Here is a 13,553-nt window from a genome sequence, read left to right as displayed (position 1 = left end):
ATTTTTTACTTTTTTTTTACACTAGATGACTAATACTGTAACAAATATCCGTATAAAATTAATTTAGCTCATGCATCTTTTGTATAGCAATATATTGAGGAATTCATTTTCATATATAAGCAAGTATGAATTTAGAGTGCTACCAATGGGTAGTTTCTCTAAACGCCTTTATCATTCCATATTGACTGAGATCAAATTTACTGAATGTATTATAATGTACAGTTGTAAATAGCAATAAATAAATGAATAAAAAAAGTATGAATTACCATGAATAAAATTCAATGAAAGCTATTTAGTGAATTTAATTTTGAAATCGTGTTACTTGCCGTAACCTGTATTTTGTTAAGAAGTGTTTAAAAGTTTTTCCTCCATTTCTGTGCATTTTGTACATTATATATTTTTGCTTTTAAAATTTATTTTTTATTTTTATTTTCACCCTCATATATGTGTTAATTTCTGGGTTCTTCGTTCCTTATTGAAATTTTAAAATTACTTAAGTTAGAGTTTTAGTGCGGTTAGGGTGCTGAGACAGTTAAGGTGATAATTTCCTCTCCTAGGTGCGCCTGTAATACGGTAATAGGGTGGGGGCTAATAGGATGGAATTATGGGGAGACAGGTAGTTGGGGGTAAGTGGATTTACAGGTGCGGGAGAAGGCAATAAACACACTTGTTACCTGGCCGAGGGAGGCTGGTCTTCAACCGCCTTCTGTTTGTTCCTTGGCTCTGATGAATCGCCTCTCATATCTCACCCTAGCAGTCTGCACTTCCCCTATGTGCGCCGGGTTCGCACATCATTTACCTTTAGCTCACTTCTTGCTTATTGATAGGGTCATCTGTTATCTCATAGGGTATATCCCCTCTACTCCTTCTTCAGAAGGAAAACTGCATAATGCAGGGAATGAAAAATAGAGTTGTGGTGAGCACATCATACAACTTTCACTGGATTGAAATTAATCCTCGGTTTCAGAATAAATATTTCTGTTGAGTGTTTGAGGATTAAATGTCCAAACTGAAAATATAATTAAAAGATCTCGAAGCTAGAAAATATTGTCTATTTAACGCCTCATTTAGAATATATTCATGGTAAAGATGTTCATAGTTATAAATTATTTAAGTTATAATGAATAAATTAATCTGTGTTCCAACTATTTTATATGAATATATATATATATTTTTTATTTAATACCAGATCGGTCTGATGGGTTAAATGGTTAATACAACAGTTACATTTTTTTTTACAGCTGATTATAGGGGGGGGGGAGGTATAGTCTCGTACAAAAGACACCCCTAACTGTATACAGCGTTATAATTAAAAAAATATATATGCTAAAATAAATATATAAAAACAAGAATCCTTAACAAGAGAGAAAAGTAAAGTTAGTAATAAAAATAACTACATTCGTAGAATTAAAAAAAAAACAATATCCCTGTAATGGGAAAAAAAGTTAATTTGAAAAAAGGACATAAATAAAATAGAATTTAAGTCAATAATAGAATTTATGACTATTGAATTTATAACAGGATGTCCTGCAGCAGTCTGGGCTTCTGTCTTCTAGTTGAGGTTGGGTTTCCCAAGTTGTAGGTCACTGCTCCTTTAACTGTCAGTAACTGGGAGTTTTTATGTAACCCTTCATTGTCTCCATTCGCAATTCCTAGTGTAATTGGCTATTTCTTACAAACCAAGGAGCATCTACTGCGATTCTGAGAAATTTATTTTGAAAAGATTGTAATTTTTTCTTTTTCGTAAAGGATGCCACACCCCAGACTTCATAATAGATCAGCAGTGGCATGAGAATAGTTCTAAAAATTAGAACAGTAGTTTCTGATTTTAATTTGGATATTCTTTTTAGTATAGCATTGCTAACCTACCTATTTTATATATGAAATGTAAACATTATTCATATTAAATGGTGTTTAATGTAATCACCTAGATCATTAAGACAGACTTGGCATCTTTCTTCTTCAGCAGTCGCGGCCGAACGGCACAGGGTGTGTTTTTTTCTTTTTGTTTAAACACAGGATATTGTTTCCCAAAATTCCTCCTTCTACGTAAATAATTGAGTTCATTAATCGGGATTGGATAGAATTATTTGTTTACACGTGGTGTCAGTGTGTCTTAAAATACACGTGGTGTCATTGTGTCTTTATGCCCAAGTTAAAAACTTCAAACAACCTTTAATATTAATGTTAATTTTTACATTTTAAAAATAAAGTAAATGAAACACTTATTAATTTATTAATTATAACCTAAATAATTCGTAACAATGAAAATTTTAGACATGAATATCACTCGCTTTATCATCATAGAACTTGCGCTAACTCCCTATTTTTTGTTGTAATCAATCCTCCGTTGTTTAAAAACAAATATTTCTTTATAATTTACTGTGGTATTTCCCTCCCGTATCAATTTTCCATAGAAGCCTTTCAGTTGGCAGATTGACTCCAATTTCATCAGTTTTGAAAACAATGATTCTTTTAATAATATTTATGGTTGCAAAATCATTTTTTTTTTTTTTGGAAATGTATGCCAGAAATATATATATTTAAAAGTTTAATCAAATTTACATTATGAGCTAGATGCTCAATTGTTATAGAATCAATATTATCAATATTTATCATCCTGTCTATTGAAAGTATTATATATAGCTTAATTGTAATAAAAAAACTAACTAAATAAAAATATTCACAGCTAAAAATAAAAATTGTGATAGAAAGTCCTTTTATTTATGAATTTTTCATCATTCTCCAGTAGTTTCTACGACTTTATATGTTAAATATTATTTTTTTATACATTATTTAGATTTTCAATGTTATAAAATACGTCTATATCACTACTCTTATTTCCAGAAATGTGATTTCAAGCTAGATTTTTTTTCTCTTATCGCAATATTCCCCCTTTCTAGGTAAATGGAAATAAAAATAACAGAAAGTTATATGCAATTCAGAATACATTTGGCTCTTCTTTAATAAATTGACAGCCGATTCGTTACTTCCATTTCTCATCATCCACCATGTATTTAGTGAACTGAGAGTTTCCATTCAAAAGTTAATATATTCATATTTGGAAAATTGTTTAAAAATTATAACTGGACCATATTTTATAAATTTTTTTTTTTAAATATTGATTTTTTAACATCTATTCGACTTGAAAAAAAAATTAATTTTGAATTAATCTTAACATATATATTCATTAAATTACGATTAAAATTTGGTATATATTCGCATTGTATTTATGTATGAACAAAGACCTAAGATGAAATTAATTTTGATTAAATATTTTTTCTGAATATTAATAATTGCATTAAAATTAATATTAATAATTTTGTATAAGTGTTGTAATATAGTAAATAATATGTTTAATTATATATTATTATTGTTATTGGGGTGACAGGGTTCATTTCGTTAAAATATTGTAGTACCGACCTATAGATGTTGTCATCTAGTCGAATTATAGCTTCGCATAAATAAATTCTGAATAAATAAATAAAAAATATATATTAGAGTGATTAGTGCTTATTAACACTCTTATCTTTTTCTATACTTATAGTGAGTGGTTAACTACTTACTGCTATATTTTAAAAATTTTCAATCGTATTTTAACCTTCATTGTTAATTTTTTTTTTAGTTGATCTGCTCATTTATTGTTAAATAAAAAAAATTGCTAAAAACTCATCTTTACAAAGAAAGAAAGTTGGAATATTGCGAGAGATTTTTTTACCCTTATAATAACGTGGATGAATTCATAAAACGAAGGTATGTCAAGTTTTACGACTATCTACAGCGCCTTACAAAGAAGCCCCAATTTATTAGGCTAAGACCTCAGTCAATTTCTTGCAAGCGGCTAGACGCCTCAACTTAACCGCACAGGTATTAGAAATAATTGTGAACGCGTTTTTGTATTTATTATTTTATTATTAATAATAAGGTTTTTTTTTAATTTGATTCCTTATTGGTTAGACGTTAATTTAACAATTCGGTATTTTATATATTATCACTTCTTCGAGACTGGTTTTATTGTTTAAATAAAAAAAACGTCTCAAACAATCTTAAATATTACTTTATACGTCCAACGTTTCGGCTAATTAGGCAACCTCAAGGACAATCTATTTAATAACAGTATTTTCTTGATTAAACAAATCACATTGTATCCTTGTATAGTCTCAACACTTTTAATTTCATCAATAGTCCAACATTTCCAACATAAAACAAATATAAACAGTTGTTTATATGATAGTGATACTGTGAATTAATTGAAAATTAAAGATTAAAAAAAATCAATGAAGTTTTAAAAACTTTATTAATTTTACTATTAACTTTAATATTTTTTAAAACCTTTAATTTTCAATTAATCCACAGTATCACTATCATACAAACAACTGTTTATATTTGTTTATATGATAGTGATACTGTGGATTAATTGAAAATTAAAGGTTTTAAAAATTAATGAAGTTTAAAAAAAAAAAGTGTGTTTGGCTTATAGTTAATGATATGGGCAGAATAGCCTGCAAAACAATTTTAAATTTTGATGTGAGGTGAGAATTTATATCTGAAAATTGTCCTTGGGGATGGTCGAATTGGCCGAAACGTCCTACTTTTGATGTAATAAAAAGTGTTAAGACTATACAAGGATACAATTTAATTTATTTAATAAATAAATACCAGCCTCAAGAAATTGAAAAAAAATTTTCAACAGCATTTTCTTTTACATTCATTTTTAAGAAACATTATTGCTAATAATGAGGTGTGGATAATTGACCGTAGATTAATAATTTTTAACAACTTAAGATCCTTTTGCTACTAGCTCCCTGATGAAGATCTGATAATCGGGTCGAAACGTCGGCATGAATAAATAATTTTTTGTTTATTTATGTTATTTTTGCTGACTGCGACCCCTTCCCCCCATCTTCTCCAATTATTACTAATAAATTAGCGTACCATAAATATAAATTTATACTCCACATCAAAATATTTTTCAGGTTATACAAAAATCTGGGCAGTATAGCCTGCAAAAAGTTTTCTATTATTAAAAATTAATGTTTAATGTTATTTATTAAATAGGAATTTATAATGCAAAGCTGTTATTTTAGATTGTTTTTGAACATGGCTAGGTAGGTCAAACTATTGGACATTACAATTAATAATATAGAATGTTATGGACTTTTTTGTTATTTAAACAATAAAACCAGTTTCGAAGAAGTTATAAGATAATATATAAAATGCTGAACTGTTAAATTAATGTTTAACCAATAAGGGATCAAATAAAAAAATAACTTAGTAATAAATACAAAAGCTCGTAATAGGCTGAAATATTGGGCATTAAAAGTAATTATGAAGAGTGTTTGAGACTAACACAACAACCAACAATTTCCTTTAACAATTTCAGTATTTTAAAAAATATTTTGCTGTAATTTTGGCTCATCAAAAAATGTTCAGTTGTTTTATATATTTTTTTCTTTTTCTGCTTAGTTAATTACCAAATATAATGATAATGTGTAATTTATAGAAAGGTTTTTTTTTTTTACTAAATTTACCAATAAACAAGGTGACTGTATTATTAGTCTGTTATATTTTAAATAGTCTTATATTAATCAACAGAATCGTTATTAGTCTATCAACATTATTATTAGTTATTAGTACATTTGACACAATTTATTCTTTTTTAACATTGTAGCTATCAAGAAATATATTTTTCAAGAACAAAAGATTTTCTCCTCGTTTCATATTCATACTCTGATAACAGAGATTTGCGTTATAGCGAGGGAGCTATCCTCCATAACAAGGAATACATATTCAACTAGCAAGTCCTCCTACCACTGCAAGACTGTAGCAGGATTATTTCTGGCACCATTAAGTCAAATGAGGTGCCGTTTCATATACCTTGGGGCTCATTTTACAAGAGGAGGAACCCTAGGTATTGGACCCTAAGGAATAATGCTAGAGGGGTTGTATCTTGGAACATCCCGTACACGCTGGATAGAAGTCCGGTATCTTGCAGAAACTCTAATATACATACCCCATCCTTCGAATAGGTACTAGAATAAACTCAAGATTCGGAAAATCTGCGGTGGCTGTGAGAATTTTTTGGTGATGTATTCATTAAAGTTGACTGCAAACATGAGTTACATTCATATTATAATATTTTATTATTTTCAACTTGTGAAGTACTAAAAAAGTTAAAATCCAACGGTGTAGTTCATCAGCTTTAGATAGATTTAAAAAATGCTTACGATTCTATTGACTTGCAGAAATTGTATAATATTTTGATATAACTTGGATTACCGAAAAATCAGTAAACATATTACATATGTTTATGACAGAAACTTCTATTAAAGTTCGAATCGGTAACCATTATACCTTGAAGTTTGAGATTCGATCGGCTATAAAATAAGGCAATTTTGTTTCAAATATTTTATTTAATTTAGAACTAAAATATTTAGATGGAAAGATCATGCATACAGAAAGGGGTTTAACTTAAGGTGGTAAAAGATCCATGTATATATATGCATGACCTTTTATATGTATGGTAAAATATATATTCATATTTTAATAAGTTGAAGTGAGAAAAAATCTTACATTGATATTTTTATATTATTTTTAAAAAAAATACATTACCTGCCTACAACGTCAGGCATATTGCAATTCATAACAACCAAATTTAAGTAATGCAAACGCCAAAGCAATAATTCAAAAATTAAATAATAATAAGTAGTTAACTTATTATTGAAAAATGTTAAGAATATAAACACAACAGCCGTGGCGCAAATTAGCATAAATCTAAAACAGTTTTTATTTTAAAAATCCACAAATATTTGAAACAGTAAATCTTAAAAAATTAGGAAAATAATAGAAACTATATACATAACAAAAAACATAAAATATGCAGATAATTTCAAAACAGATACAAATAATTTATGTACTCATTACAAAGATATTATAAATAGCAACTTTTGTTAATACGATGTTACATAATAGTAATTTTGGACTAAAATAAATGTCATATGTTTAACCACAGTTCTAAATAGAAATTTCATCTTTTAACAAATAGAGGCTGTAAATGTAAATGGTGATAGTTTATCAGCTATCTGTATTATCGGTATAAAAAATGTAACAGTGAAGTTTAAGATAATTTTCCTTATTTGGAACTAGTTATATGTATTGTAACAAAGTAACCAACAATAGATATTATTGTATTTTAAATGTTGACTAATAATGAATGAATAAAAAGTAATTTTATTTTGCGACGTTATTATCGTTTTTATATCATATCTTTATTTTTTTTTTATAATTTATTTATTGTTATTTACAAGCGTATAAAAATATATACAAAAGGCTGTAGGTGACATAGTGACATGATACAAACATATGGAGAATCTACCCATTGATAGAACTCCAATAACATTTCTAGAGAAGAAGATCTCGAGGCCACCTTCTTTTCAGACGCCTAAGAGGATTATTAGGTTATGAAGGAGAAGCCAGGCTTGAAACAAGTGGATTTGGGTGGTTGGGAGGTTCATCATGGAAGGAATGGTATCTGGTAAGGGCCAAATCGGCAACATATGGAATATTGAGGTCCTGATGGATGACTTGATTTGTGACAAAGTAAGGAGCAATAAGGATTTTGGACTGTAAGGATTGGATTCGGGAGGAATTAGATGGTTTAGTGGAGCCCCAAAGCTCAACTCCATATGTCCAGATAAGCCTTATAATAGTCGTGTAGACCAGTTTTTTGCAATGGATTGGCAATTTAGACCGTTTGTCCAGTAAAATGTCATTTATATTTATTTATTTTATATAAGGTAACTATTTATTAGTATTTAATATTTTAATTATTTTTATAGTGTTTGTATTATTGAAATTTGGTTGTTATTGATTGTAGTATGTCAAACGATGGGATGGTGGCGTAAATGGAATATATGATTTTTTTTAATAATAAAAAATGTCAATGCAAGATTTTTGAAGTATTTATAACTCTACAACCAGTCTTTGAACCTTAATTATTAAGATCTACACTTATGCTTTGGTATTGTTGGGAGAGGACAAGAGAACTACAAAACTGAGTTGATAAAATCTATTAAAGAACTAGGTCCCGAAGTATATACAGATAAAAATTTTGCAATAGGCGGAAAATAGGTTTTTTTTTTAGAATATATTTTTTTTTTAACCTCAGACATATTATGGTTTACAACGGAGCAGATTTCTTGTAATATTTTACAATGAATTTCTGAATTTTCGCAGTATTTTTTCCTATTGAAAATCAGTGTTTAATTAGCACACGAAAATCAGTTTTGTCCATTGTTTATAATGTGTTAATAGTTGCGTGACTTAATCTTCAATATCTTGATAACTAATGGAACGAAATGTCATGAAACTTTGACACCTATCTTCCGAAGGTTAGCAACATACTAACAAATACATTTTTTTTTTATTTCATACTTTTTGATTTATGTAGTAAATTCTTTGCTGACGGGATTGAACATCAAAATTATGTTTGTATAGCTTGTTATATGCTCTGTATGAGTTCTTGGTTGGAGGCTTCGTGTTTTGGGCGTACTCGCGAAAAATAAATTCGAATGCTTTTTTAACTGTTTTGTTCGCCCATTCACTATTCTATTGAACAATATTAATAAATTTTGTTACATTAATTTTTTTTCAAAAATCAATGTTTTACAAATTATTCTGTGTTACGAAGGAACATAATGTTAAAAATTCTATAAAAGATATTTTTATTATTAAATCGTATTTTATTTGAATTCCTATGATCTATTTTTAAAAAAGTTGTTTAAACAATTCGTATTTACAGTACAATAAATTGCTTCCCTTCATTTTTTGTTGGAAAAAAAAAACAGCATGAAAAATCCTATTAATTATTGAAAATGTACTCTGTTGAGAGAACATTATTCGCTTGTTTGTCATTCCTCCGACAAATCGAATCTAATATGCAAACACATAACAATTGCAGAATGAACCCAATAGAACTTTAAATTAAATATTTGATTAAACATTCCAAATAATTGAGTGCGCTCATATATTCAAAGCAGGCATTTTGAAACTAAATTAACTTCAATTTTGTTTATATTGATTGAGCGGGTTTGTTATTCTTTGTTCAGTTCTATATTGTTTCTGGACCTGTTATCATTACTAGGTTTAGCTACCGCTTTCTTTTCGGATAAATATTAATAAGATTGTTGCATCTGTTAATCGATTTATTCATAGACATACCTGACCGGTGACAGTGACGTGAGTGGGCGGCGCTGGGATCTCGAATGGCCCTCATACGTGGGCTCGGGGATTCTCAGGTCGAGATTGTAAATATTGTGTATAATTTATTTTACATTGTTCGATTATTTTCATCTTATTTATTTTTTGTTTATATCATATAAAGATATTATTTATTTAATTATATTTTTTTATGTTTTTATTTTTGGTATAAATGTGTTCAATTAATAATATTACTCATTGCCCAAGTTTGTAGCAGATTGTAATAATACTTGTCAATAAATAAAATTTTAATAATTAAAAAAGTTTTGTATGACATTGATACTTGGATAACAATTTTTTAAGGATGTCTTTTACGTTTTTCCTAGAAAATCAAAAAGTGGCCACATTTAAGCGTCTAAAAGCCTCGCATTGTTGCCAAAAATGATACATAAAGGTACTTCTTCATAATTGCCAAATTCGTGTATGCGCAAGCGTGTAGATGGGTTATTTGGATTGGCTGGTACATCCATACTTTGTTTTCAGTTTGCATTGGTTTAGATCTGTGAACAGATTAATTGTTTGTGCTATCAGTGTTTTAATTAATTAAAGAATTGTCCCTTTGAACTTTCGAATTCAATAATTAACTCTAGTTTAAGATTGTATATTTTAAAATTCTATCGATTTGGTGTTAATATTTTGTTAATCTTGTCAATTAACTATTGGGCCTATTTTTGAATTAACACATATAAATATAAGCTTACGAAAACATTTTATGTTTGGCCAATTAAATAACAAAATATTTGAAAAAAAAATCAAAAACGAAAGCTGAATTTATAGGTTATATTTTAATATTTTTGTGATTTTTTACCATCTACCATCTAATTTGCTAATTTTTATAGAAATAAAAAAAAAAGAAAAAAAAAAGATTTTTGCTTAATTTTCACCTGTCCGGGCTTTAGATTTTTTTTTTTTTTTTTATAAAAAATACAAACATAGAGTTGACTTCAGTACGAGACAATTAATATACGCAAAACCTGGAGACGTAAGTAAAGTTGTAAGTGAAAGTTGTGTGCACCTTTTCATTTGCAAAAAGAAAACTATTTCCAACAAAATATACACAAATAAACAAAAACTTAATTATTTATGCTCACGTTTCGACCTCAATTTCAGGCCTTCATCGGGGTGTAAGAAATATAAAAGAGATAACAACCATAACTCAGAGTTACAATATTGTCATAGTATTACTATTGAACTAATTAATATTATTTTCATTAATTTTTATTGTTATGTATGTTTCCAAATTTGTTTATTTATTACTTTTATTTTATTTTTATATTTCTCTGAGTTATGGTTGTTATCTTTTTTTGCTTTTTCAGCGTTGATGAAGCCTTGAAATTCAGGGGGGGGGAATACACAAATAAATAAGTGCCGACGTTTCGACCTGAATTTCAAGCCTTCATCAGTGCTAAAAAAGGCAAAAAGAGATAACAACCATAACTCAGAGTTACAATATTGTCATAATATTACTATTGAATTAATTAATAATATTTTTATTAATTTATATTGTTATATATATTTCCAAGTTTGTTTATTTATTACTTTTTTTTTATTTTTATGTTTCTCAGAGTTTATTTTTTTAGCACTGATGAAGACCTGAAGTTCAGGTCGAAACGTCGGCACGAATTAACAAGTTTTTATTTATTTGTGAATTTTTTGCTGACTTCACGCCATACCTCTTCTCATATGTATGTATTTATGCTGATAAATATAGCATGCCAATGTTAGATATATTTCTCCCAGATAGATTTCCTCCTGAATGGGGTTGTACTATCTGTTTGCCAAACTACCCTCCAGTAGGGTAGTTAACTAGAGATAAGTACATCATTCCATCTTAATGATTTCCCAGTAGGGCCCTCCGTAGATCCTATCTCGCCAATAAATGGTCACGGGAGTGGAGATACGGCTGGGACTGTTGAAGATTGGACCGTGGCTGGGTAGCGAGAGGTATTTTAGGATTCTCAGCGCCGCGCATTCTCTCTGATGCCACTCGCTCTCCAAATCTGTTCCGGGCCATTACATCTCAAGTATCCCTGTCTGCCAATTTGAGAAAAAGGAAAAGAAGAATTGGAAAAAAAAAAAAGAAGAAATTTCTTGGTTTTGTGGCATTGTTTCGTATCAGTATCAGCCCCTTTCTAAAATAGAATTATTTTCAGATAACGTATTTAATAATTTGATGCATTGCACGTATTTCATAACATTCACTTACCGCCCTAGGACGCGAAAAATTCAAAAATAATTTTTTTTTTCTCTTTCTAAAAACTTCTTATTTTAGGGTTTCTCGAGGGACGAATATCAAATATCAACTTTGTTCCTGCCCTAAATATAACATTATAAAAAAGCCTTGTTCGTCTGGATAGAATCGGGAGATGTCGGACACGCTCGGCTGTCTATGATTTTCCTGTCACTAAATTTGTTGTATCTATTTCTCAATTTTTCTTCTTTAGTTTATTATAATTTTTTTTAATAGTTCACATCATTACATTTTTTATTACTTTTAAAAATGTAAAATGGTTATTTATTTAAAAATATAAGTTTTTTGAGAGGAAGTTTTAAAAATTCGGTATTTGATACCTAGATCAATTAAAAATCTGTTCATTGTAGACCAAAATTTAACAAAAATAGTTTAAGCAATTTTTGAGAAATTAAAAAAGATAAAAATGAAAAATCAGTTCTATAATGTACGTCCTTCCAGTAAATTTTATTGAAAAAGTTACTTAACAACTTAGGGTTATATACTTTAAATATGTAATTTTTAAGGGCCTTAAATATATAATTTCTGTTTCGCTCCACTTGCGCTGAGCATAAGGAACACACCAATGTTGGGTAAATGTAATTAAAATTACTTTTCAATTACTGTAATTTGGAATTACTTAAGTGCAATTACAAGTAATTGTTATTACTAGGTAAATTACTCTAATTTTTATTATTGGACCACAATTACAAGCTGAATACAAGTAACAGCAATAACTAATTATATTCTAATGTAATTGATATTTTTTTTTCTATAATTCCAAGCAATTATAATACAATTACAAGTAATTTTAATACAATTACAAGTAATTTTAATTTGGATTAGAAGTACTTGACACTAAAACGGAAAAAATCTGTTCTACAATGTCTCAAAAATATGAAAGTGATATCCAGTTTAAGATTATAATGTAATTGAAGATGTAATTAAATCTTGTAATGATTCCTGCCCAATTCAGATACACGCACACACCTTCCATTTTGTGAGATATATTTTTCAGGACTCGGGCCTTAAAATTATTTATTTTAAAAATTGGAAATGTTCCACAATGCTAATATACATAACAATAAATTAAGTAGATAGTATATATCATATATATCGTTTTCTTTCACACATTTAATTATTTTAATTAAATTTTTTTCATATATATATGTATAGTTGACCTTATAATTTAAAATATGAAGAAGATGGACAGAGTTGCTGTCAAAAAAGAACAAAATAATTTTTAACTATTTATTGTTAAACATGTTAACATATTTTATTATATTAATTCAATTACTCATCATTTATATTTTTTTTTATCATTCGTTTACTAATTCTTACCTGTGCAATATTATATTTTATCTTCTATTAGTATTAACTACTATCTATTTAATTTATTATTATGTATATTTCAAAGCTTGTTTATTATTATTTTATTTTTATATTTCTCCGAATTAAGGTTGTTATTTCGTTATTTTTTTTTTTTTCTTGTATGAAGACCTGAAATTCGATACGTCGGAACAAATATATATTTTATATCTACGCAACCGTCTTTTCTTCATATTAATTTGCAGTCACCTATGAACACCTCTTTTATTTTCATTGAATCCGGTCTAAATGACCCCCCTCCCTTCCAAATAGTGCTAGTCCTTATTAGTAGTGACACAAAAATTATATCATTTTTTACTAAAGAATTTTGTTTCATTTATGTTGAAAACAACAGTACTTACCATGTAATATGCATACATAAATTATAGTATTCCGTTACATCGGCAGGACTCTTGTTCCGTCATATGGTTATGATAATGAGGTCGTATTTTAACTCATTGACTCCCACATTTTCCACTGATGTGCCCACATATTGTTCCTTTTGGAAGAGATGTGTGGGCGCAATCATGCAGTTATCTGCCCTCGCATTCCTCTTCTTAAATCCCTTCTCTTATCAAAAAATAGCATCTCGTCCTCATATATTCAGTATCAGGCCTTTTCTTTAAAATCTGTTTTTCCTTCTTCTTTTTTTTATACGGTTAAGGAGTATTTTTTATCTTGTTCTTTTGCAAATATA

The 13,553-nt window shown here is 28.3% G+C and overlaps 1 protein-coding gene across 2 annotated transcripts in view; it reads left to right on the top strand.

Moving 5' to 3' along the window:
• Window positions 1-13,553, top strand: part of oaf (out at first) — a 365,868-nt gene that overhangs the window by 301,229 nt on the left and 51,086 nt on the right. The gene's annotated exons all lie outside the window — the stretch shown is intronic.

The sequence above is a fragment of the Halyomorpha halys genome, unplaced genomic scaffold (assembly GCF_000696795.3).
Source record: "Halyomorpha halys isolate HHAL.00 unplaced genomic scaffold, Hhal_1.1 Scaffold475.1, whole genome shotgun sequence".
Classification (NCBI taxonomy): Eukaryota; Metazoa; Arthropoda; class Insecta; order Hemiptera; family Pentatomidae; genus Halyomorpha; species Halyomorpha halys.
The sequence above is the reverse complement of the archived record's forward strand: the minus strand, read 5'-3'. Positions and strand labels throughout refer to the sequence as shown.